The following is a 27,792-nucleotide window of genomic DNA, read 5'->3' on the forward strand; positions in this document are numbered from 1 at the left end:
TAGGTCCTATTATCCACTTACTATATTTTTATATATAGATTAATAAAATTTATATATTTATTTAATCTTTATACACATTTTTATATTCAGATAAATTAATTAAAAAGTAAAGAACTTCGGTAGCATTCGAGCACAATGACTTGTCAGACCTTACAGCCAATAGCAGAGGAGGAGAGTTGATCTGAACACTCAAGCTCTTGGTCTTTTTTTAATTCTTTTTTTATTTTTTATCAGTCACCACAGTTTGGCAAACGTTGCTATACGTCTGAACTTAATTGTCCAATCAAACAGAAGAGTATGTTGCAGAGGAGGGGATTTTGCTGTGGGGTTCTGTCAGGGGGTAACACATACTACCTCGCGGCATTTTTCTACGACCATCCCTAAATTCTTTTCCTGTTTAGAATCTAAATTATATAATATAGGAGTAAATGGAAGAAAATACTTGTTAAAATTCTGAATTTATTTTATTATCATTTAAATATTTAACGTGCAATTTTAGAACATTTTTAAAAAGTGACTATAGTGCGTAGGCTAATTGATGGCCTACATTCAATAAATCTATCATAGATTTAAATAGGCATAGCTCTAGAAATTATAATTATAGATATAATCTAATAAATATTTAATGTATTTGAGTCTGTGTGTCATATAACAAGCATACTTAGCTTTAAAAATGTTTTATGCGTGCCAAAGTTTTAGATTTCGAATAACGATATTTAAAGAAATTAAAGGAATATGCTTTAATTAGAATAAATGTAAAAAAGCTGATTGAAAAAGGGAGAGGANTTAAATACATATAATTTATATATATATATATAACTTATAAACTAATAGGATTTATAAATTATTATCATTATTATATTTTTCTTATATTGAAACTTAATTTTATAATAATTTTATTAAAATAAAAATGAACTTCTTTCAGTTAAATATAGGCTAATAATTATTTAATTATTAGTCTTTACTTATTACCTCATTATTAAATGCTAATTTTATTAAATTATTATAATTAAAATAATATTAACATTTTTATAGGTTTTAGACTCTGTTAATTTATATATTTATTAAACATTTTTATATAAGTGTTTTTAAATCAATATTAAAATCACAATTAATTATATAGACTCAAACAGACACTATAATTAAGTATTGATCTATTGTAATTTATGATTTAACGAGTTATCATTTCTGTAAGTTACATATTAAGCAAAAGAAAAAATTTAAAAAATAATCTTGAATTTTATTAGTTTAATTTGGATCTAATTTCTACTCGTTGACCTAACCAAGAGAGCTGAGGGATTGCAAAGATTATAGATTACAGAGGTTACACCTACAGAAGAAATTTAAATGTAAGTCTTGTAAGATTAATATTGAACCATAATATGAATTAAAATATTAAAAAATAATTTTTTTTATTAAAAAAGCTATTTTGTTAATGTTTCAAATATAAGAATATACAAGACTACTATCATTTAAATTTATTTGTTGATCTCTACCAAATTTAATTCCTGACTAAACCACTGTTTATATTAATCTTAAGGTTTTTTTCGATAAATAGTAACAATTTTGTTTAATTATTAATTTTTAATTTGAATAAATAGCCTTAAAAAAGTATAAAAGTAATGAAAATGAGAAAAATTTTTATTATTTTTATACAATTATATGTTATAGGATCAATAAAGTTATATTAAACTTAAATGGTTTAATTTGTCAGCTATAATTACAGCTTATTATAAACTTGACATTTTCGTTTCTAGAATATAAAAATAATTTATTTTTATGGAAAACTTAAATAATTATTTTAAATTAATTACTGTGAGATTTTTTTCTTAGTCTAAATATGAGAATAATTTTTAAGTTACAATCTGTTTTATATGAAAAACTTTGTTCTACACTAAAAATATCATGAAAACATAGCATTAAGTGCATAGCAAGTTTATAAATATCTTTTATAAACTTAAAGTATAAATTTATCATTGCATTATCTGCTGTAGGTAACAATTTACAATAAACTTCAATAAAGTGAATGCAGTAATTTTATAGTACACTGAACATAGTATTCTTAGTACTATTTCCTATATTAATAAAGAATTGAATCGAATTGAATATATTAAATGTTCAAAGAACTAAGCAAATTATTCATTATATCAGGTGTTCACTATGACTTAAAGAATATTAAGAACAAAATTGTTCAGCATATCGAAAGTTCACTATATCTAGAGCACACAGTATTTAGTATACAAGAAGGGTGGGTAAATTATCTTAAAATATTATAAATGATTAAAAAGTCACTACGACTTGCACGTACAGTACATGTAAATACAGTACATTACAATGTAATGTACTGTATTTACATGCACAAAGACTTCTTGATTATCCTGTCATTTATTTAAATTGCTATTCCTTAATATCAAATTGAGTAATTGATAAAAGATATTTATAATATTTCTAAAAATATACAATGGATTCTCGATTTAATGAATTTTCAAAGGACTGAGTTAAATCGCTCACTACACCAAGAAAACAATAAACACTTCATAATACAGTAGAACCTCGATTATCCGGACTAATTGGGGATGAAGGTAGTCCGGATAAGAAAAAATCCGGATAATCGAAACAAATACTTTAATTTGTCTTTTAATGATAATACAACACGTTTTCTTTTCGATGACATATCGGTAATATTAAAAGTNAAAGATATTTATAATATTTCTAAAAATATACAATGGATTCTCGATTTAATGAATTTTCAAAGGACTGAGTTAAATCGCTCACTACACCAAGAAAACAATAAACACTTCATAATATAAATAAAGAATAGCACCCGATATACTCGATATAGTGAACAAAATAGTCCATTATATCGGTTATATATAACTATATCAAAAACCCATTGTATAAAGATTTTATAAGAAATCGACTATTATTGCTTATTTAAGAATAAATAATTTTAATAATAAATTTTTAAAATTTATTTATTAAATTTTGAGTGTAATATTTCTATATATGGTACCTTCTAGTAATTAATGGAAATTAATTAGAAAATTGAAATTGTTTTTTTAATAATAATTGAATATATTTTAAAGAAATAGTTTTGATAAAAACTTCATGAAGCATTAAACATTACTATTTGGCTTTTTATGAAGTTTTTACATAATTATTTTTCAGTTATATTCTTCAAAGAAATATTAAGAAAAGTTTTATTATATAGTATAAAAGGTTAAGGGGTTGAGAAAAGTAAGGTTAAGGGTAACTCCCTTAACCTTATCCGCCCTTTAACCTTCTTCATTAGATCTGTAAGATGCCTCTCTGACATTAGTATATTTCTGATATTCTTTTTATATTTAGACTTACTCGTAATTATAAATCATAAACCCTCAGTTCTTAAGGATTTACAATTAAAATATATAAAAATATTAGGCCTTACTATCATAAGATTAGTTCTACTTTATTGTGAATTGATCTATATCTGATCAACACAATTAAATCTGTAGAAATGATGATAATTTCTTACAAAAAGAATTACTTAAGCTATAAATGTTTAAACTTTCTAAATAATAATATAGTGAACATCTGATACAGTAAACAATTTTCTTGGTTATTGATATTCTTTATGTTATATAGTAAACACTTAATATATTTACATACTATGATTTGATATCAATATAGCATGATTTTACTCAATGTTTTGAGAATTTATTATATCGAAAATCACTGTAATTAATTATAATTTAATATTTATAATAATATAAGCCTATATTTAAGTCATTTTTTTTAGTTATAAAGTATTTTAAAATTATTTTTATAAGACTGTAGATGCATTTAAATATTAGAGACAATTATTATTATTAATTCTTCTCAGTCATTTGATTTTATACAATTCTATTAACTTGTTAAATAATTTTTATTATTTACGTTCTAGATTAATTCACTTATAACTCGTAGAATTGAAAATAAAAACTTAATATTAATAGTATTTTCTTCATATAAAATATATGCCAAAAATTATTATAATTAAATTTTATTACAGTGTTTAATTATAAATATTATTCAATAACTGAAAAAAAACTATTTATTTTAAAGTATTTTAAGAAAATTACAGTATTTCAAGAAAAATATAAAAATATCAATCTAAGTAAAGGCGTTGTTAAGCGCGCTTTAGCTTTAATAATGATCTATAAAGTCTAACGAAAATAAATTTTTATTATAATTTAATAGATCTAGAGTATAATATAATTAAAATTTATAAGCAATTGAAAATAATTTAATTAATTTATTTATTTATTTTATTCTTCCTTAAATAGGTTATTTTCCTTTAGCTTTCAATGCTTGACTGACTACAGATGCATTTACATAAGGTAATATGTGATAAAATTCTTCAAAAATATAAAAAATAAGCTTAATGTTAAAATATAAATAAAAAATAAGATGAATAATTTTATAAAATGGTTTTCTCAAAATAGGATAACATTAATATATTTTAGCCTACTAAAGAAATAGCTAAAAATCCTATTTACTCCTACAAAACTAAAAGTACAGTATTTACTCTATACAGTATATACAGTAAATACTCGCTTCTTTATTGTTAAAGCATACCTTTTTTTTAGTAAAAAATTAAATACACTCTATCTTTATATAATTTGTCTTAAGAATATTCTCTCAGTTTAGGCCAATCTTGTAGGTTAAGTTTTGTAAAAATAAATTATTATTTTTGTTTATTATATACGAAATTTTAATACAATTAATAATATTTTAAAAAATTCATTAACAAGAGAAATTCAAAGAAAAGCAAGAATGTGCAGACTTTGATTTAAATTTTGTCTTTGCTTAATTTTCTATTAAGTATAAATGTTAATAAGTTTGACATTAAAGAAGTCAATGAATATATTTAAAATATAAAATTTTATTTTCTTCTTTTTATTTATTTTATATTTTTAATTTTTAGATTTCCTTATGTTTCTATAAACTTTTTAGATGCTGTTAATGTTAAATGGCTTAAAACTAATATTTATTTTAAATTTAATTATTTAAATACAAACGTTTATCTCGGAAATATTAAACTTATTAATATATAATTTTTTAATAAAATATTTTCTAACATATAGGCTATGCTTCATTGCATATTTATAGTGTAAAAGCGTATAGATCAACTATTGAAACAAATATTAAATGTTCGTCATGACTATTAATTTAAAAAATAAAAGTAAACTTTAAAAATTTAGGATAATAAATTAAGGCCTAAAATAAAATTGATATAAAGTTTCATGGTATATTTCCCCAATTTTAAATTATCTAAAAACTATATTTATTCTATACATTTTAAATTTGGTTCTACTGTTATTTAAAATTATGTAAGCCTTATTTAAACCTCAAACGTATAGTCAAAAAATAATAAATAAATATTTCTTATTACTTTTTTTAATAATGCGATAAATATGTTAAGCTTATTATGTTTAAGAATGATAAAATGTTTCTATTCTGAGCCTGATTTAAACATGTAACCATATAACCTATGACATATAAGAGGCTTTTTCTTTTAAGTAAATGATATTAAGACAGAACCAGAATTAGGCTAGATATTACGTTTTTAACAGCGTCAAATAACAAGGAAAAATCACATAAGAATATACAGCAAAGAGTTAACGAACAATATAAGCTTATATTAATTTTGTTTATTTAGAATGCAACAAGGTTCCTCATAAATTGAGGTCCGAAGTTATAGCTTTTTCAGTTTATATAAGAATCCGACCCTATTGCTATTTTATGACAAAATCGAGAGCTTATATAGAAGATTTTAACCTATAAATTTTGAATCTATTTTAATATGCAATAGTTAAACATGAATTAAAATTCCTTATATTTAAATGATAAAAAACATAAAAATTTTGATTTATGTATATTTTCTAATTAAAATACAGTATCATGTTAGTCCAAAAATAAATATATAGCCCATATATTTCTAAAATATTTGGGATTATTAACAAAACATGAGATGTTTCACGCTAATTAAAATAATCTTTCTAATTGTATTTTATTAAAAAAACTCCAAAATAAAAACGATTTTAAATCGGTTTTTCTTTTAATCCGTAAAAAAAGATAAAAATTTAATGAATATATTTTTAATAGTCAATAAATGTTCTTAATAAAATAAAATTTATATTTATTAATATATATTTTTTTAAATTTTATGCTTAGACTATATGCTTTTAATAAAATTCTAAAATTTCTAGTGTTTTTAAAAAAGTTTCGATTCCTCAATTAATTCAAAAAATCATAATTTTTATTTAATAATAATTTTTAAAATATTAATAACATTTTATTTATTTTAGTACTTTTCAATTGTAAATAACTGGAAAAAAATTATCGATTTAATTAATTAATCAATAAGCGATAAATATAATAATAATTCAATAGTATGTATAGTATCCTAAATTAATATAAAATCAGTAAGTTCAATGTAGGTTCAGATATAGAGCCGTCGAGAGCTTGTATGGGGCCCGGGGATAAAGCGGGCGGGCCCTTTTAGCCACGTTTTAAAATAAATGAAATAGGCTACGTAGAATTTGTTCTTGTTAACAAAAAGCAGCTTAAAATTTTTTATTTTTTTGTTAGTAGAAATAATATAGGCCTACTATTAATTTTATAGGGATAGGAACCACTGTAGACCTCTAAGTTTTTTCGGGCCTGAGGAAACTACCCAGCCCTCTCTCGATGGCCCAGAATAGATACAATATTCTAAAATCAATAGGTTGGCAGGCAAAGCAATACAAAATTAATTTCAATAAGTGTAATTACGAGAAATCAGTAAGTTTATAATAATAATATTACTAATAATAATAATAAAGTTGTTTATATCATAATTATTTTTCAGTTATATTCTTCAAAGAAATATTAAGAAAAGTTTTATTATATAGTATAAAAGGTTAAGGGGTTGAGAAAAGTAAGGTTAAGGGTAACTCCCTTAACCTTATCCGCCCTTTAACCTTCTTCATTAGATCTGTAAGATGCCTCTCTGACATTAGTATATTTCTGATATTCTTTTTATATTTAGACTTACTCGTAATTATAAATCATAAACCCTCAGTTCTTAAGGATTTACAATTAAAATATATAAAAATATTAGGCCTTACTATCATAAGATTAGTTCTACTTTATTGTGAATTGATCTATATCTGATCAACACAATTAAATCTGTAGAAATGATGATAATTTCTTACAAAAAGAATTACTTAAGCTATAAATGTTTAAACTTTCTAAATAATAATATAGTGAACATCTGATACAGTAAACAATTTTCTTGGTTATTGATATTCTTTATGTTATATAGTAAACACTTAATATATTTACATACTATGATTTGATATCAATATAGCATGATTTTACTCAATGTTTTGAGAATTTATTATATCGAAAATCACTGTAATTAATTATAATTTAATATTTATAATAATATAAGCCTATATTTAAGTCATTTTTTTTAGTTATAAAGTATTTTAAAATTATTTTTATAAGACTGTAGATGCATTTAAATATTAGAGACAATTATTATTATTAATTCTTCTCAGTCATTTGATTTTATACAATTCTATTAACTTGTTAAATAATTTTTATTATTTACGTTCTAGATTAATTCACTTATAACTCGTAGAATTGAAAATAAAAACTTAATATTAATAGTATTTTCTTCATATAAAATATATGCCAAAAATTATTATAATTAAATTTTATTACAGTGTTTAATTATAAATATTATTCAATAACTGAAAAAAAACTATTTATTTTAAAGTATTTTAAGAAAATTACAGTATTTCAAGAAAAATATAAAAATATCAATCTAAGTAAAGGCGTTGTTAAGCGCGCTTTAGCTTTAATAATGATCTNTTATATCTTAAATTAATTTAGAATTTATCTAAGAAAAAAATGGAAATTAATTTCCGTTCGGTATTTCTAACTTATAAAGTTTCAGTTTTTAGAATGTTTTGTGTGTTGTGCGAGTTTGTAATCAGGAAGGATTTAGATTTGCTATGGCTCTAAAGTTAACTAATATTTAAGAGATCTTTCGCTTCCAATAAATAATAATAAATTTAAAAGCGAGACACTATTTGCCCTATCTTAATGAATACTTAGAATTTTGTTTCTGAATTTATTTTCTTTCCGTTCTTTAGCAAGATACAAATCCTAGAATTTTGAAAAGCTTCAATTGAATTTTAAATTTTAAACTTTTATCATAGTTTTATGATATAAATTGTAATGTTTTAGTATCATTGATTGATCATTTTAGTTCACATCAGTATCGATCGAAATATTAGAAAGAATTTGAACAGAATTTCAATCCTATTTATATACATAAAAATCTATAAATAAAATAATAATGGTAATAATAATAAAATTTTTAATTCCACAGATTTATAAAAGCAATTTATCTAAATTACAGGTTTTGATTTGCATTAAAGATCTCACAAGCCGGTGTAGATACTCATAGACTTATACTCTATACACACTTGATATTATATATACGGTATTTGTATTTATGTATATATCGTAGCCTTATATTCTATATAAGTCTACAATGTCTTATTGATGAAGATCTCAATAAAAAGCGAATAAATTAATTGGATCTTTCTATTTTCTACATAAAGTTAATTGAATCTATTAAGTCATATGTGTATTGTTTACCTTGAATTCTTATATATTATGTGATATAAGGTTACAATATCTTATTAATAAAGCCCCAATTAAAAGTGAAAAAGTTAATTGTGTTGTCATCAATAAATTTAAACTTCAATTCGTCTAATTTAAGCTAGTTTTCAATATTCTTCTTTAGGTTACAGATACACACATTTCAATAGGCCGATTCATTAACTTATTAATTTACTTGAAATTTGTTCTTCTTTTCAGGAAATCGCCTTTTCATATATAGGCCTATAACAATTAAGAGAAAATTGAGGTAAGGTGACGGATTTTGTCTACTAACTAAATAGAAAATATATATTATAAAATTACATCTTTTTAATATTATAATAGTTATACTATTTTTAAAAATTTTTTTTTTGAAAGGAACTGAAAAAATAGTTGAGATTTAGGGTAAGATGACAAATTCATGTAAACTAGTTTGGAATTTCATTTTCTTGCGGAATTTCCTGTTAAAACTTACAAATCATTAAATATTATCATAATTATACGACAGGTCTTATATGAAATTCAATGTAAGAAGTTAATGTAAGACCTGTCATATTTCATGAAATATGAAACTATCAGATTATCCTATTATTTCAAGCATATTATTGAAGAACGTGTAAACTTATACTAATTTCGTTACCATAATCAAATTAATATAATTTCTATTACAATTAATTTCTTTAATGTTTTCTTTGGAAAAATTAATCATGCATTAACTTTAAAATTAGAAGATAGTTTTTACAGTGCTTACCTAAAATAGGCATTATTGTACTATGAGACATTATAGGACCTTTAATTTATAAATGCAAATCGCAAATTTTCCCGTAATGTATAATATAGAACACCTCTTTTATGTGTCTTTAAGAGTTTAACCACATAGTTTCTGGGAGGGTCTATGAAGTTTTTGATATTTGAACTCCCCTATCTAGGATACCATTTTGCAAGAATTACGAGGATGTATCGTGCAAGCTAACACCAAAATTTGTCAAAATATGAGGTATAAATTTGATTGACTCGTGCAGTATTGCACTTGTGCCTATGTTAAAGTATTGAAAGCAGGGCATATTTACTCTTGCTGTTGTTCATAAACTATACCATATAAGAGGTCCTTCCTCTTCCACTAAATAATAATAAATTTTAAAATGTAAGGTGCTAAACTGTATCTTCCTAGTATAAGGGTTTAAGCTATAGCTTATTTAGCTTGTGTGTAAATTCAATCCTAATTATAAGGTAGTCTACTGTTAAAAACTTTGGTGCTTTCATTTAATAACATATTTAGTCACAGAATCTATGTTAATTTTAAGTTTTCGACGCCATATTGGCTAACCTTGTATTTTCCTATCCTTGTATTATCACTTGTATTTATAATGCAATGAATTAATCACTTTTATTTTATTTCATCATTTCTAAATATATTAAATTTTATTAATCTAATAATTTTTAGAGTTTAATTCATTATTACTTAAGTAAAATTAAGGAAAACATTACTTAACAAAATATTATGGATTTTATAATTAAACTGAGGTTTATAATCATTTTTATAACATTTACTTCGCAATGTAATATGCTCTATGTTGTTTTTATAATATTTATAAATCGAATCTAAGACATTTTTGTTAAAAATTAATGATTAAAACTCACAATTTCGACAATATTTTATTATATACTTCTTTTATCATTTTAAAGCTGTTTATGCAGTTTTTATTGTTAAAACTTAGTATTTTTCCTGTTTTAATTTATATAATATAATATAATTATAAGCACATATTATAGTTAGATATAATAAGGATTATATCTAATTATAATGCAGCTATATAGTATTTTTAATACTTATATAAGAAAATTAATTTAAAAAAATTAGACAAAGTAATAATAAAAAATTTAAAATATTTAAACTAAACTCATATTAAATATATTAAATTTTATAAATGATATTAATATTTTTATCACTTATTAATTCTTTAAATTTAGATAAATTACAGTAGATCCATTAAGAAAGATTAATAGAAGTTAATTTATTAATTAGTTTATAATTAATATAATATATTAATCTAAACAATCTTAATTTTGTTACATAGTACAGCATACTTTAAAATATCTAAATGTAGCTTATATAATTTTTGAAGTAGCCTAAGTATAAATATAGTAAAACAAACCTTGATAAATTAAACTTTTTATGATTTTCTGTATTAATTTTCTAATTAAATATACTGTTTGATTTACTATGTTATGCATTCAAAAGTGCAGTAGGCCTACACTTTTGACAGGATGATAGGCTTGTATCATACAAATCTATAAACAGGTTTGCATACAGTAGACTTGACACATAAAGGCCAAAATCAAATCTTGGTCTTAAATTTATACACATTACTAGGTCTATTTATATTTAGTTTTACTAATATGATTCTATACACCATAATAGATGTATCTAGTCAATTATAATAGGCTTTGAATAATATGCTTCCACATTTAGTGTTTGCATAGTTTATATGGTTGTAATACATTAATTAACATTATTTTATATATTGCATATTGATATAAGAAGCATTTCTAAATGTTTATTACAAATTAATTTAAAATTTCTTTATTTTAAATTAATTTTATTAATTAATTAAATTAATTAAATTAACATGTATTTGGAAATTCTTAGTGTATCAAATTAAATTCGACATAATATAGGCTATATTATGTAACTGTACTCTACAGTTCTATACTTGTATTGTACAGTATATCTATAACTACACGTAGCTCTATGCTTATATGGAAATTTAAGTAATTATATTTAGATTCACACAGAGAAATGCCATCAGAGTACTTTGGCTTTACCTAGAAACACTGACTTAAAATTTAATCTTTTATATAAAAAACAGTAATATGAAGCAATGCAATAAATTAAAATTTCTTTTCATACTACTATGTGCTTATTAATTTTATTGATATATTTTATAGTTTTCGGAAAGTGTAAGGCCTCGCATCTGTGACTGAAATAGGCCATATCATATCTCTCAAGCCTTATGTTATATCTGTTATAACACACATTTTGAAAATGCAGATAAACAAGCTTATCTGCATTTTTATTTCAAACATAAAGCCCCAAGCTGTTAAATTTATTATAGTATATTAATTTATTAGGGCCTCGTGCTGTTAACATATTTAACGAAGAGAAAAGGCCTTTTATATAGGCTATATTGTAGTTCAGAATCGCAACCAATCTAATTTATACCCGCACAAATATTTTTACATCAAAATTATAAAAATTGGAATAAAATTTAATTAAATTTTTTATTATAGGATTAACATTATTATTATATTATTAATTTTAACTATTTTTTNAATTTTCTTCTTTTTATTTATTTTATATTTTTAATTTTTAGATTTCCTTATGTTTCTATAAACTTTTTAGATGCTGTTAATGTTAAATGGCTTAAAACTAATATTTATTTTAAATTTAATTATTTAAATACAAACGTTTATCTCGGAAATATTAAACTTATTAATATATAATTTTTTAATAAAATATTTTCTAACATATAGGCTATGCTTCATTGCATATTTATAGTGTAAAAGCGTATAGATCAACTATTGAAACAAATATTAAATGTTCGTCATGACTATTAATTTAAAAAATAAAAGTAAACTTTAAAAATTTAGGATAATAAATTAAGGCCTAAAATAAAATTGATATAAAGTTTCATGGTATATTTCCCCAATTTTAAATTATCTAAAAACTATATTTATTCTATACATTTTAAATTTGGTTCTACTGTTATTTAAAATTATGTAAGCCTTATTTAAACCTCAAACGTATAGTCAAAAAATAATAAATAAATATTTCTTATTACTTTTTTTAATAATGCGATAAATATGTTAAGCTTATTATGTTTAAGAATGATAAAATGTTTCTATTCTGAGCCTGATTTAAACATGTAACCATATAACCTATGACATATAAGAGGCTTTTTCTTTTAAGTAAATGATATTAAGACAGAACCAGAATTAGGCTAGATATTACGTTTTTAACAGCGTCAAATAACAAGGAAAAATCACATAAGAATATACAGCAAAGAGTTAACGAACAATATAAGCTTATATTAATTTTGTTTATTTAGAATGCAACAAGGTTCCTCATAAATTGAGGTCCGAAGTTATAGCTTTTTCAGTTTATATAAGAATCCGACCCTATTGCTATTTTATGACAAAATCGAGAGCTTATATAGAAGATTTTAACCTATAAATTTTGAATCTATTTTAATATGCAATAGTTAAACATGAATTAAAATTCCTTATATTTAAATGATAAAAAACATAAAAATTTTGATTTATGTATATTTTCTAATTAAAATACAGTATCATGTTAGTCCAAAAATAAATATATAGCCCATATATTTCTAAAATATTTGGGATTATTAACAAAACATGAGATGTTTCACGCTAATTAAAATAATCTTTCTAATTGTATTTTATTAAAAAAACTCCAAAATAAAAACGATTTTAAATCGGTTTTTCTTTTAATCCGTAAAAAAAGATAAAAATTTAATGAATATATTTTTAATAGTCAATAAATGTTCTTAATAAAATAAAATTTATATTTATTAATATATATTTTTTTAAATTTTATGCTTAGACTATATGCTTTTAATAAAATTCTAAAATTTCTAGTGTTTTTAAAAAAGTTTCGATTCCTCAATTAATTCAAAAAATCATAATTTTTATTTAATAATAATTTTTAAAATATTAATAACATTTTATTTATTTTAGTACTTTTCAATTGTAAATAACTGGAAAAAAATTATCGATTTAATTAATTAATCAATAAGCGATAAATATAATAATAATTCAATAGTATGTATAGTATCCTAAATTAATATAAAATCAGTAAGTTCAATGTAGGTTCAGATATAGAGCCGTCGAGAGCTTGTATGGGGCCCGGGGATAAAGCGGGCGGGCCCTTTTAGCCACGTTTTAAAATAAATGAAATAGGCTACGTAGAATTTGTTCTTGTTAACAAAAAGCAGCTTAAAATTTTTTATTTTTTTGTTAGTAGAAATAATATAGGCCTACTATTAATTTTATAGGGATAGGAACCACTGTAGACCTCTAAGTTTTTTCGGGCCTGAGGAAACTACCCAGCCCTCTCTCGATGGCCCAGAATAGATACAATATTCTAAAATCAATAGGTTGGCAGGCAAAGCAATACAAAATTAATTTCAATAAGTGTAATTACGAGAAATCAGTAAGTTTATAATAATAATATTACTAATAATAATAATAAAGTTTATATCGAAATATATATTTTAATAAATAAAGAATTAAATTTGCAATATTATTTTATATTGAAGACACAATTCAGCTTGCTAAATTTATTTAAAAAAACCCATTTATAGAAAGAAAAATTCTTCTTGTTGATTGATTTTATTAGTGACGATTGTCTCAGTCGTTCGTAAATTGTCCAGACATTCAGGATTTTATATTGAGTTTCCTGTGAAACGGGAAATGAACAGACGAGTTTAGCATCAATGGAGATATCGACACAAGAAAAACTTGTCTGCTTATCTTCACCTTTTGACATGGAGGAGGCGGAGTTACACTTTTCCCGCCCAATTTCATAATACTAAAGGCGTGGTCACGTTTGCTACTATATCAACCGATTCTAAAGAAATTGTCTTCTCTGATTAAAGATTTACTTCTTATTCTACATTAAACTGTAAAATAGAATAATGTTTATGATTTATTAAACTGAATATTATAATAAAAATAATCGATTACATTTAAATGTCAGATATTCTTTCTTCGTGATAAAATAATTAATAGGGAAGAACATTTAACCGATTAACAATGATTATTTTATAAATTTTCTTCTTATATGACAAATAATCAGAGCCAAATTTTACACATATGAACTTAAGCTAAAGCAGTCTAGAGCTTAGGACTTCACCCTACGAGGGTACAATTAAGATATAATAAGAAACTAATTTCTTATCATTTAGTGAAAAGGGAAAGTTTCTTATACAGTATGTTATAGAGTTAGGCTACAACGAAATTTAATCAGGCGTTATTAATAATAAACAGCTAAAAAAATTTAGTTAAATTCAATTATATCTTAAATTAATTTAGAATTTATCTAAGAATAAAAATGGAAATTAATTTCCGTTCGGTATTTCTAACTTATAAAGTTTCAGTTTTTAGAATGTTTTGTGTGTTGTGCTGCATATTTATAGTGTAAAAGCGTATAGATCAACTATTGAAACAAATATTAAATGTTCGTCATGACTATTAATTTAAAAAATAAAAGTAAACTTTAAAAATTTAGGATAATAAATTAAGGCCTAAAATAAAATTGATATAAAGTTTCATGGTATATTTCCCCAATTTTAAATTATCTAAAAACTATATTTATTCTATACATTTTAAATTTGGTTCTACTGTTATTTAAAATTATGTAAGCCTTATTTAAACCTCAAACGTATAGTCAAAAAATAATAAATAAATATTTCTTATTACTTTTTTTAATAATGCGATAAATATGTTAAGCTTATTATGTTTAAGAATGATAAAATGTTTCTATTCTGAGCCTGATTTAAACATGTAACCATATAACCTATGACATATAAGAGGCTTTTTCTTTTAAGTAAATGATATTAAGACAGAACCAGAATTAGGCTAGATATTACGTTTTTAACAGCGTCAAATAACAAGGAAAAATCACATAAGAATATACAGCAAAGAGTTAACGAACAATATAAGCTTATATTAATTTTGTTTATTTAGAATGCAACAAGGTTCCTCATAAATTGAGGTCCGAAGTTATAGCTTTTTCAGTTTATATAAGAATCCGACCCTATTGCTATTTTATGACAAAATCGAGAGCTTATATAGAAGATTTTAACCTATAAATTTTGAATCTATTTTAATATGCAATAGTTAAACATGAATTAAAATTCCTTATATTTAAATGATAAAAAACATAAAAATTTTGATTTATGTATATTTTCTAATTAAAATACAGTATNAGTTTGTACTACAAAAAATTCATTATAAGATTTTTAATTTTACAAATATGAAGACTATTAATATATTTTTTTTTGTGTTTTATAAACATTTGAAGAATCTACCGAACCTATTTTTAAAATTTTTTTTTTTGAAAGGAACTGAAAAAATAGTTGAGATTTAGGGTAAGATGACAAATTCATGTAAACTAGTTTGGAATTTCATTTTCTTGCGGAATTTCCTGTTAAAACTTACAAATCATTAAATATTATCATAATTATACGACAGGTCTTATATGAAATTCAATGTAAGAAGTTAATGTAAGACCTGTCATATTTCATGAAATATGAAACTATCAGATTATCCTATTATTTCAAGCATATTATTGAAGAACGTGTAAACTTATACTAATTTCGTTACCATAATCAAATTAATATAATTTCTATTACAATTAATTTCTTTAATGTTTTCTTTGGAAAAATTAATCATGCATTAACTTTAAAATTAGAAGATAGTTTTTACAGTGCTTACCTAAAATAGGCATTATTGTACTATGAGACATTATAGGACCTTTAATTTATAAATGCAAATCGCAAATTTTCCCGTAATGTATAATATAGAACACCTCTTTTATGTGTCTTTAAGAGTTTAACCACATAGTTTCTGGGAGGGTCTATGAAGTTTTTGATATTTGAACTCCCCTATCTAGGATACCATTTTGCAAGAATTACGAGGATGTATCGTGCAAGCTAACACCAAAATTTGTCAAAATATGAGGTATAAATTTGATTGACTCGTGCAGTATTGCACTTGTGCCTATGTTAAAGTATTGAAAGCAGGGCATATTTACTCTTGCTGTTGTTCATAAACTATACCATATAAGAGGTCCTTCCTCTTCCACTAAATAATAATAAATTTTAAAATGTAAGGTGCTAAACTGTATCTTCCTAGTATAAGGGTTTAAGCTATAGCTTATTTAGCTTGTGTGTAAATTCAATCCTAATTATAAGGTAGTCTACTGTTAAAAACTTTGGTGCTTTCATTTAATAACATATTTAGTCACAGAATCTATGTTAATTTTAAGTTTTCGACGCCATATTGGCTAACCTTGTATTTTCCTATCCTTGTATTATCACTTGTATTTATAATGCAATGAATTAATCACTTTTATTTTATTTCATCATTTCTAAATATATTAAATTTTATTAATCTAATAATTTTTAGAGTTTAATTCATTATTACTTAAGTAAAATTAAGGAAAACATTACTTAACAAAATATTATGGATTTTATAATTAAACTGAGGTTTATAATCATTTTTATAACATTTACTTCGCAATGTAATATGCTCTATGTTGTTTTTATAATATTTATAAATCGAATCTAAGACATTTTTGTTAAAAATTAATGATTAAAACTCACAATTTCGACAATATTTTATTATATACTTCTTTTATCATTTTAAAGCTGTTTATGCAGTTTTTATTGTTAAAACTTAGTATTTTTCCTGTTTTAATTTATATAATAGTATATAGNATTGAATTTTAGATCTAAAGTTTGTAGGATGCTGCGATAAGAGCGTGTGAATTAAGACACGGTTTTGATAGAATTTTATAATTTTAAAGATATTTTTTAAGCATAAAGGATAAAGAATAAAAAACTAAATTCATTTTCAATTACCATTTATCATCATGCATCTTGGTTAATAAGTAAAATTGTCATTGTTAATGAGAAGATCAAAGATGGAGTTTGAAATGATGATGAGAGAAAATACACGAATAATCAAGAATTATGTAAAAACACAATTGAAAATTAAATTAATTTAATATTTAAATAGAGTAAAAATATATTTTTTTAATTTAGATAAATTACAGTAGATCCATTAAGAAAGATTAATAGAAGTTAATTTATTAATTAGTTTATAATTAATATAATATATTAATCTAAACAATCTTAATTTTGTTACATAGTACAGCATACTTTAAAATATCTAAATGTAGCTTATATAATTTTTGAAGTAGCCTAAGTATAAATATAGTAAAACAAACCTTGATAAATTAAACTTTTTATGATTTTCTGTATTAATTTTCTAATTAAATATACTGTTTGATTTACTATGTTATGCATTCAAAAGTGCAGTAGGCCTACACTTTTGACAGGATGATAGGCTTGTATCATACAAATCTATAAACAGGTTTGCATACAGTAGACTTGACACATAAAGGCCAAAATCAAATCTTGGTCTTAAATTTATACACATTACTAGGTCTATTTATATTTAGTTTTACTAATATGATTCTATACACCATAATAGATGTATCTAGTCAATTATAATAGGCTTTGAATAATATGCTTCCACATTTAGTGTTTGCATAGTTTATATGGTTGTAATACATTAATTAACATTATTTTATATATTGCATATTGATATAAGAAGCATTTCTAAATGTTTATTACAAATTAATTTAAAATTTCTTTATTTTAAATTAATTTTATTAATTAATTAAATTAATTAAATTAACATGTATTTGGAAATTCTTAGTGTATCAAATTAAATTCGACATAATATAGGCTATATTATGTAACTGTACTCTACAGTTCTATACTTGTATTGTACAGTATATCTATAACTACACGTAGCTCTATGCTTATATGGAAATTTAAGTAATTATATTTAGATTCACACAGAGAAATGCCATCAGAGTACTTTGGCTTTACCTAGAAACACTGACTTAAAATTTAATCTTTTATATAAAAAACAGTAATATGAAGCAATGCAATAAATTAAAATTTCTTTTCATACTACTATGTGCTTATTAATTTTATTGATATATTTTATAGTTTTCGGAAAGTGTAAGGCCTCGCATCTGTGACTGAAATAGGCCATATCATATCTCTCAAGCCTTATGTTATATCTGTTATAACACACATTTTGAAAATGCAGATAAACAAGCTTATCTGCATTTTTATTTCAAACATAAAGCCCCAAGCTGTTAAATTTATTATAGTATATTAATTTATTAGGGCCTCGTGCTGTTAACATATTTAACGAAGAGAAAAGGCCTTTTATATAGGCTATATTGTAGTTCAGAATCGCAACCAATCTAATTTATACCCGCACAAATATTTTTACATCAAAATTATAAAAATTGGAATAAAATTTAATTAAATTTTTTATTATAGGATTAACATTATTATTATATTATTAATTTTAATTAATTTTTTTAAAAAACAGATTCAAATATACAAAAAAAACATAATTTATTTTTACATTTAATAATTAAAAATCGAATATTTTGACATTCATAAATGATATATTAATTAAAGAACATAAAAATAATTTACATTATTTTATTTTTATTTCAGCCTTGGATAGAATTATGAATTGATTGCTGAATCATCAAATCTTACAAGTTGTAGCTTTCAAATACTTATATAATACATTTACATAGCCAACATATACTGTATTTTTGTATATAATTAATAAAATATTTATTTAATTAAAAAATAAAAATTATATAAATTTATAATTACAATTTAATGTAAATTAATTTATTGTTCTTATTTTATCATATTTTATAATCTTCCTTCAAGTTAAATTATGTAAATTTAAAAGAATAAACTCGAAAAAATAAATCACAATTATTTTATTTAATGAATTGGTTATAAATTTCTTTCGGTATCGAAAATATTTGGAAGAATCGTTAAAAAAATTCTAAGATTATGTGATACTTATATATTTTAATCTACAAAATTTGACCAAAAAAATAGGTAAATATAATGAAGAAATATATGCAAGGTGGCCCACAAGTAGGACCACAATTATAAGGACTAAACTGCTGTCTTACTCCAATAGTTTATTACTTACAAATATTACAAAATGTAAATCCTTTTCGTTCATAAGATAAATGCAATTGAAGCAAAACAATTTAAAGAAAGCACGGTTAACTAATTTTTGGGTCATCTTATAAATTATATAAACTATAAAATCTTTATTTAATAATACACATTTTCACAAAGTTAAATATTATATAGCCTATATAATCCTAAATGACTGATTTATAAATAATAGTTCAATTTTAATAATTTTTAATGCAAACAATTCGTCTTCCTTTATTTAAAATGTTTTTATGTAATGTTCTAAGAAAATTTCGGTATAAATATCTACATTACAACAATCATGCATATAGTATTATTACAGTTATATAAGAACCAATTATAGCTGACTATCAATATATATAATGTTAACCATAATACTGTATATATAATATTATAGAAACCAATTATAGCTTACTATATATAAGAATTACTCGTATATAATTGATTTCATACAGAATACACTTATAAGATTTGGTTCTTACATAAGACATAGTTCTACTATAGTTCAGTCTTCTTCAGTTGGCACAGTTATTATTTATCTAATAACACAACACAGGGTAGATAGGAAAAAATGTGGATTTTTAGAGTGTTTAAAGACTTATCTACAGCGAATTATTTAATTGATGATCTTAGTTTCGTGTTACATTTTTAATTCAAGAAGCCCTCATTATTCACTAAATATCTATATTAACATCAATGTAATGTATAGAATGTTCCTAACGTGTTCTTCCGCAAACTTTATAGAACAATAAATAGTCCATAATTTGGAAAGTAAATCATTCCCTTCCTTGTACTGTATATTTCTTTAGAAAAATTCTTTGTGTAATTCATCAGATTTGTATTGATTTAGTTAACAATATAATATTCCTATATAAATAGTAAAAAGTTAGATTTGAACCTATTGAATCAATATAATTAATTTTAACGATGAAGAAATAGAATACTATCAATACAATAAAAAAAGCGATGAAATTAATATGGCCTGTACGTTATAACATATGAAATGCTTATCATCAATTCACGAATTTATTACTTATTTTATGAATTGTAATTAATGATTTCAAGTTTTATAAATTCGCTAAAATGAAATGTTTAATAAAGAAAATTAAACAATTAAATAAATTCATAAAATAATGTAGGATCTTATCCATGTCAACACAGTTATTTAACATCCTGATAATCATATCTCAATTTATTCTTCTTCACAGTTTTATAAGAAAATAATTAGCATTTTCTATAATTATAAAGAAATTTAAATTAATTTTCTCTTTAAAATAGTAATTACCCTTAAATTAGGTAAGATAATTACAATTAACGATCTTTATCTCGATTCAGTTTACATTCATTTAACTTTTATACGTTAACTCTAAACAATTTATAATTAGAATTTTTATAAATAGTTTATTCATTGTTTAAGATAAAATTATATTTTTAAAAAAATAAGAAAAATTAGAAAAATACTTTTATAAAATAAGTTAACTAAGAGCGACATTAATTCCAGAGAACAATGTTTTAACATCAAATTATGTTAGAGACTACTCGTTAGAGAAAAGATTATGTTTTAATTAGTCTCTTAAATGAGAATATAAAATAAGTGATATAAGCTTAAGAACGATTTTAAAAGTATTTAAACATAAGAAAAAAAATGACTAAAAATAGTTCTGAAGTCTATTTTTAAAGGAATTTTTTTCTTCTACAGCGGTACATCATACACGAATCCTTTCACATATTTGCAAAAGACTATTAAAGAAGATAATTAGTGAAGATAATAGTGAAATGTCTTTTTAAAAATATTTAATAATCTATTCAAAGATATATAATTACATTTTCTCCAATTAGATAGAATGTATTCTAATGAATTTCATGGATTTAAAGCTAAAAAAATAATGTGTTTTAAATAAATTTTAGGTTTAAAATTAAAATAAATTCAATAGTATGATTTATTTTAAGAATAAACGACCTTATTTTTTTATATTTAATTATTAATATTTAAATGTTTAAATATTATTGTCTTAATTTTTCATATTTAAATGTATAATTTGAGTGTAACTACATTCTTAAATACAATAAAAATAAACAAATTCTTATTATATAAACGATTAAAGAATTATAATCGAATAAATAAAAATATAAAAGGAATTTTTAAAAAATTATGTCATAATTAATTAAAACATGTTTTCTTTAATATTTAAATCTTTAAATTAATATTAAATAAAACCTTCTAAATAAAAATCAATTCTAATCAATTAAAAACTTCTCAAGAAAACTTATTTTGTTTTCTGTTTCCATTACACATGTGAATATGAATACGAAACTGAATTTAGACATGTTCTTCCTTTACAAAATTCGTGAACACACGATTAAAAAAATATCATTAAGTATTTAACTGTTTGAACAAGGCAGAAAGTTAGTCTTTCCAGTGGTTAACTGACTTTTGAACCATGCTGTATATGCGTGCACACAAAGAAGGGTCTCATATGTTCGTATATAAGCCTATATGCAAGTATAAGTAACCTTCTTTACACATAATACAAACACAGATAGACTAAAAGTCAGTCAACTGCTGTAAAAACTAAATTGCAGCCTCCGTCTATACATACATATTTGAATTTTAATCAGTTTAAAATTAAATGAATTAATTAAAATGAAAATAAAAGAAAAAATCTTAATTGGAAACTATAAAATAGAACATTTAGAAACGTTAAAGAATAACTTATTTTATCTTTAATTATAATAATAATTAATTTGATTATTACAAAATTTCTGAAAAAGAAAACTTGATCAACAGGAAATTGTTATACTTTGTCTTCTCTCTTTCAAGGTAAAAGTATTAACANTTAAAATAAATTCAATAGTATGATTTATTTTAAGAATAAACGACCTTATTTTTTTATATTTAATTATTAATATTTAAATGTTTAAATATTATTGTCTTAATTTTTCATATTTAAATGTATAATTTGAGTGTAACTACATTCTTAAATACAATAAAAATAAACAAATTCTTATTATATAAACGATTAAAGAATTATAATCGAATAAATAAAAATATAAAAGGAATTTTTAAAAAATTATGTCATAATTAATTAAAACATGTTTTCTTTAATATTTAAATCTTTAAATTAATATTAAATAAAACCTTCTAAATAAAAATCAATTCTAATCAATTAAAAACTTCTCAAGAAAACTTATTTTGTTTTCTGTTTCCATTACACATGTGAATATGAATACGAAACTGAATTTAGACATGTTCTTCCTTTACAAAATTCGTGAACACACGATTAAAAAAATATCATTAAGTATTTAACTGTTTGAACAAGGCAGAAAGTTAGTCTTTCCAGTGGTTAACTGACTTTTGAACCATGCTGTATATGCGTGCACACAAAGAAGGGTCTCATATGTTCGTATATAAGCCTATATGCAAGTATAAGTAACCTTCTTTACACATAATACAAACACAGATAGACTAAAAGTCAGTCAACTGCTGTAAAAACTAAATTGCAGCCTCCGTCTATACATACATATTTGAATTTTAATCAGTTTAAAATTAAATGAATTAATTAAAATGAAAATAAAAGAAAAAATCTTAATTGGAAACTATAAAATAGAACATTTAGAAACGTTAAAGAATAACTTATTTTATCTTTAATTATAATAATAATTAATTTGATTATTACAAAATTTCTGAAAAAGAAAACTTGATCAACAGGAAATTGTTATACTTTGTCTTCTCTCTTTCAAGGTAAAAGTATTAACAAAATGTTTATAATAAATTCTTAACTCGATTTACAAGAAGATAGGAAACACGTATACGTATCCTATTCACCTAGGCTGCAACTTTGAAAGTAAAATTCCATGTTAAAGGGAGTGTAAACTATAAACTTTCATCACATGTTACAATGCATGTTTGCTACTTGTAAAGGGCAACACATTACAATATTCCTTGTAGTCAACGTTATAATTTCTATAGTTGAATTATTCCTGGTAGATAACATCCCATATTAGTGTCTAACTTCTTGTACTCCATTCTCCATTTACTTCATTCTCTTCTTTGTCGTACAAGCTGCGCGATATATGTTAGTAAGACTGTTTTATATCATCGTATGTTGAATTAGAATATCTTTTCTTATGAAAATTTATTAACATTTTAGCTTAAATTGACGAAAAATTGCAAAATATGTATAGAAAGTTAGAATAGCAAAAATTATGATTAAAAAGTAGTACGTATAATCTGCTCTTATAGGCCTATGTTATAATATAAGAGACCCTTCCATTTCACTAAATAGTAATAAATTTAAAAGCAGAGGCCCTAAGTTGTAGTGTAATAACGTGAGTCCTAAGCTCAACTTGTTTAGCTCATGTGTAAATCCATCTTTGACTTTTACACAAAAGTTTAGTGGATATAGGTCGATCCTCCATTAAATTTTTATCAAAAATTAAAGGCTTCAAAGAGTTGAAGGCAGGGTCTTTCAGATATCAAAAAGATTTCTTTTAGATCTTCAAAATTAAAAGTATATTTTACTCTTAATACGCTTCTAAATACAATGAAATGAATTATTTGTAACAAATATAATGCCCGAGGTCCCGAGTTAAGTGGCCTTCTGTAAGGCCACTTAACTCGGTTTCAGGCCTAGATGAGGATATAATCGAATGTTTAAAGAAGTTAAATGAAGATATCCTCTAAATTTTACTTCGAAAAGACATTCGATACATCACCAATTATTAAAAAAATTCTCGAGTTATATTTTTCTATAATTATTTAAATGTTTAATTGATGAATGTAGAATTAATTCTTCAACATTTAAATACAATTAAATAAGAATTTTGATATCACAGTTTACTTTTTCAGTATCAAATATTTCTTAAGTGGGTTATTTCTTTACTCTTCACACAGGATATTCCGTATCACTCTATACAAATGGAAAGGAAATAACTCTTACACTTTATAAACTATTTTTTATCTTAATAAAATAAATTCATTCATTAAAATAAAGATATTTATTATATATCGAAGGTCATTATAAATTATTTTAAATTAAAAAAGATGATTAAAAAAAAAATATATATATATATATATTGAATTTATTTGAAAGTAGTTTAAGGACTGTCAAAAACTTTATCAGAATTGATTCTTGAACGTATATAAAATGTATTTATTAATTATATTAATTATAATTTTAAAAAGTTATGTAAACTAATCTACTGAAAAATAATGTTAATCAAATAGAAATTCATATTTTATATCACAAGATCACGTTATTAGAAGAATATAAGGAGGTAGCTCAAAAGTTACTTAACCATCGTGAAGATTAAATTGCTTTTTTATTCGAATAGATTTCAACGGTTAACGGACTTTTGAGCACCCTGTGCGTGTTTATGTACATTTATAAAAGCTTAAACAATAAGTAAATTAATAAAAATTATATTTTATTTACATTTAAAATATTGTTTTAATAAATTAATTAAATGTAGAAAATTAATGTGGAGAGCCAATTCTTAACAATGATATCAGAAACTTCTTGAACAAAACAAATGATTGAATTTTTAAAATACTTTTTTAAAAATAGTTAAAATTATAATTCTTGATTAGTTAATTTTTCAATTATATAAATTAGAAAGGTTTATTTAAAAATCTTTATTGAATTTTAGATCTAAAGTTTGTAGGATGCTGCGATAAGAGCGTGTGAATTAAGACACGGTTTTGATAGAATTTTATAATTTTAAAGATATTTTTTAAGCATAAAGGATAAAGAATAAAAAACTAAATTCATTTTCAATTACCATTTATCATCATGCATCTTGGTTAATAAGTAAAATTGTCATTGTTAATGAGAAGATCAAAGATGGAGTTTGAAATGATGATGAGAGAAAATACACGAATAATCAAGAATTATGTAAAAACACAATTGAAAATTAAATTAATTTAATATTTAAATAGAGTAAAAATATATTTTTTTAAATATAAATAAATTTTTTCAGAGCAAACGAAACTTTAGTTCTCATTCGTAAGTAATGCTGATATCTTGGTTTTAGGTAGAAGAGAATTTTATACGTGGCCTAAGCAGGCTAAAGCTTCGGGCCTTATAATTAATCTAGGGCCTTAAATATCCTAAGCTGTAGTTTTTTAAAGGCACACTATACGAAGCTATAGTTTATAGATCTCATCCTTAAAAAATCATTTTTTTAGTAGAAGCGTGTCACAACTTAGCTGCAACAAGTTTAAATCCGTCACCGGATAAGAGGCCTTTAATTATTCATTAAATATTCCAGAATTAATCAGATTCGTTTCAATAATCTTCAAATTATTCATTTATTGTACCTAATAACAGTAGTATAATGAATTATGAAACGAAGATTACGTAAGAATTCATTAATATATCATTTATAATACGTAATCGTGAGATATCAGCTAATGAAGTATATTTAGAAATCTATCAAATATAAATTTAAAATCTCGCGTTATAAAATTTATAATTTGGTGGAAGAGGAGAAGCCTCTTAGTATTGAGGCTTATCGTATGCCTGAGTCATTATGGCACACCTTTGCAGATTTTAAACTGTAACTTTTGATAAGAATTCCTAGAAGGAATTATCATAGATAAATTCAAGAAATTTATCAAGAAATTAAATATATATTTTTTTAAACTAAAAAATAAATAATTGAAGTTTTAAAAGGATAAATTGTGCTGAAATGGGCCGAATTTAGACTCTTTGTGACCCCAAGTTATAAAATGTAAGGAGGCCCTTCCTCACTAAATAATGAATAAATTTAATAATTAAGCTTAAGACCCTAATTATGTCCTTATAACCTGAGATATTTGTAGTCCAAAGTTTCAACTATATCTTTGTAGCATATATTCCTAAACCCGTATATAAATCTAGGGCTAAGTTATAACGAGTGCATTATTTACTGTAAAATTTATAAAATTAATTAAGTTCGACATAAGAAACCTCATATCCTTAAATTTAGGCTCAATTGTGGAGAAGACCCGTGCATCTACAAAAAATATATCAGGATCAAATATAGGTCTTAAGCTCATTAAAACAAATTTTCCCCCTAAAACGTTCGCTCATAAAGCTTAAATACATTCTTAATTAGAATTAAATTATTCAATAATAGGTATTCGAATTGATTTTAATTGTAGATACCTCATTAAGAGAGAGAGAGAGAGAGAGATAAATTATGTATCTTTTTATTTATTTAATTTAATTTTTTTTATGTAATAAAAGTCTAGACGAGTTTAGAACAATGTCCCTTCTATAGACATCTAACACATTGCACATTGTCTTTAAGCGGTTGGTAACTATGTAATAATCTTTATTGAGCTATAGAGGTGAGTGAACTTCACACAAGACTATGGATTTACAGTATGTCTCGACTGATTAATGGCGTCCTGTTTTTAAGTCGCAGGAGTTCGTATATCCTAGTTCGTGTAGGATAGGCCAACTCGTAAAACCAGAATCTTAGTTTTATTCGTCCTGTTTTTAAGTTAAAGGAGTTCGCATATCGTCGCCAGGAACGTGTAGGATAGGTTAACTCGTAAAACCAGAATCTTAGTTTTATTTGACCCATAAACATATTCACTAAGTGAATAACCTATTACAAATCTATTGCTAATTTAGATCGTTGTAAGTGACGTAGGATTCTGCATTATTTTCTACAAGTTACACGTAACTGTTCCCAGTATAAGATATGTGTTACGCTTGTGTTTGTTATACGTGCACGTTCTTTTATCATCTGTAGAGTTTTATAAGAATTTTATAAATAAAATTATTTAAAAATCTTCCTAAAATTGAGTTAATTATATGCATTTAAAGATTTTTTTAATTCTTCGTCAGAAGTAAATTAATGGTTAAATCAGTAGAAAAGTAATTGTTAAATTAGAAAAAGACAATAAAAAATTAGTAGTTAAATAGTAAAAATTATCAGTTAAATTGATAAAAATTTACTAGTTAAATTAGCAAAAAATATATAGGTTTTTACTGGAATGAAAGATTTTTAAAAAATTTATAATAAGAAACAAACGAAATAGTATATTTTATAAAAGTTCAATTAAGATAATATCAAATTTTTATATTTAAATATTATATATTTTGCATTATAAATGCATTATAGATTTTAACAAATTCATTTTTCCTTTGTTAAAAATGCTTTTGTTAAATAAGTAACNGTTTTAAAAAGAACAATTATAAAAATGGCAAATTTTTTGAATTTTTTTCTTTGTTTAGATTCAGAAAACATTAAGGTT

The 27,792-nt window shown here is 23.1% G+C and overlaps 1 long non-coding RNA gene across 4 annotated transcripts in view; it reads left to right on the top strand.

Moving 5' to 3' along the window:
- The window catches only part of LOC111633140, a 71,780-nt gene extending 52,615 nt beyond the window's left edge, over nt 1–19,165 (top strand). For all 4 annotated transcript variants that reach the window (XR_002758010.1, XR_002758008.1, XR_002758009.1 and 1 more), the window contains exons 3-6: nt 1,248–1,349; nt 4,305–4,358; nt 8,899–8,947; nt 19,032–19,165. This is a non-coding gene — a long non-coding RNA (uncharacterized LOC111633140). The remainder of the gene's footprint in view (nt 1–1,247; nt 1,350–4,304; nt 4,359–8,898; nt 8,948–19,031) is intronic.
- The last annotated feature ends 8,627 nt before the right edge of the window (nt 19,166–27,792 follow it).

Source organism: Centruroides sculpturatus, unplaced genomic scaffold (genome assembly GCF_000671375.1).
Source record: "Centruroides sculpturatus isolate CEXI.00-Female unplaced genomic scaffold, Cexi_2.0 scaffold786, whole genome shotgun sequence".
Taxonomy (NCBI): domain Eukaryota; kingdom Metazoa; phylum Arthropoda; class Arachnida; order Scorpiones; family Buthidae; genus Centruroides; species Centruroides sculpturatus.